This window comes from Poecilia latipinna, unplaced genomic scaffold (assembly GCF_001443285.1).
Source record: "Poecilia latipinna isolate Pla-1442-1.1 unplaced genomic scaffold, P_latipinna-1.0 Scaffold7498, whole genome shotgun sequence".
In the NCBI taxonomy this organism is placed as follows: domain Eukaryota; kingdom Metazoa; phylum Chordata; class Actinopteri; order Cyprinodontiformes; family Poeciliidae; genus Poecilia; species Poecilia latipinna.
Window position 1 is genome coordinate 297 of NW_015120114.1, and position 1,523 is coordinate 1,819.

Here is a 1,523-nt window from a genome sequence, read left to right on the forward strand (position 1 = left end):
AGAAATGAAATCTTTGTGTATATATTCTGTAATTAATATCTATATGTATCTATTAATAAATGAATTGATGTTGTATATAGTTCTGTAAAAACTATTGTAAATAGCTTCTCTTGAGTAATCTACATATGTGCAACTTTTACATTTAAATTGCTTCTTTTTGTAAATTTTACACATCTGGCAACGAAGTATGTGAAGGAGAGGAAATGCTAAAATTAAAGCTGCCATTGTGGACCAAAGGCATAAGGTTTGTGGCTGTTTCTTTAAAACATCTATGTAATAATTATGTTAAACTACATGGTTACTACATTACACAAACCTAATTATCACAGTTAACAATTTAAGTCATTGATAGAGAAAATGTATTTACAAAAGGCATATCAATTTTACTTCAACATTATGTACTCAGGGTTTACAACTTAAGAAGACATCCATGTTGGGTCCTTGGCGGCTGCCAGTCTGCAGTGAACTGGTGGATGACAGAGGTAATGATAAACTGTAATGAGCAGTTTGAAGCAGAAGTCCCACCATGTGATCCACAGGGTTTTCCCACCTCAGTACAAACTTCATGTACTTTGTTTCCACAGGCACCACAGCAGAATCAAGTGTAACCTGTTAAAAGGGATATAAAGTTGTTATTCCTATGTTATCAATTTTCTACTGCCAAGTCTACAACCGCAGGAAGATAAAGTATAAGAAACTTAACCTTCTAATCGTAACATTTGATAAATATTCATTGGAGAAATGTGAAGTTAATGAGCTAATATATATATATATATATATATATATATATATATATATATATATATATATATATATATATATATATATATATATATATATATAGAGAGAGAGAGAGAGAGAGAGAGAGAGAGATAGCTCATCACATTTCTCCAATGAAACGTTAATATCTATCTATCTATCTATCTATCTATCTATCTATCTATCTATCTATCTATCTATCTATAAATAACAGCGTCTTCCTCCTCATGTCTTGATCGTAGTAAGAGTTTAACTTCTCAGGAGCATCGGGTGTTTGGCATAACTGTCAAGTTTTGGACTTGTGGCTACAGGTAATGTCGCTACTTAGCAGGTGGTCAAACTAGCGTAAGTGAGGAGGGTTTAAATACGATCATGCATTTTACGTGACGGGTGGCAACCCCAGTCTATACTATAAAAATGTGATTAAGATTAGAGCCTAAATACGTTCTATTTCCAAAACAGAAAGGCTACGTAATGTTAGCCAGCTAACAAATTACTATTGCTATCCTAGCATATCAACTAACAGCTAGAAAAAAACAAAACACATACCTTCGTAGTCAAACTGGTATCAATCAGCGAGGAATTTGTCCAGTTTAGATTATGTTGATGAAGAAAAATTGTTTGCAAATAGTGATATATCTTCAAATCGTATTTGTGGCAGCTGCTTTAGAGTCCAGAAACAGCGTTAACTACACACACCGGAACTAAAGATACACTGGATCGAGTCAAAACGGATGTTGTCTGACGTCATGTGAAAAGGGTCT

General features: G+C 33.5%; 1 long non-coding RNA gene across 1 annotated transcript; it reads right to left on the reverse strand.

The window, feature by feature from the left end:
- Nucleotides 1-371: 371 nt before the first annotated feature.
- LOC106944234 (uncharacterized) lies at nucleotides 372-1,517 on the reverse strand. The gene is made up of 2 exons (XR_001424163.1): nucleotides 1,309-1,517; nucleotides 372-609 (listed from the first exon to the last, which is right to left on the reverse strand). It is a non-coding gene; the product is annotated as an uncharacterized LOC106944234 (long non-coding RNA).
- Nucleotides 1,518-1,523: the final 6 nt, after the last annotated feature.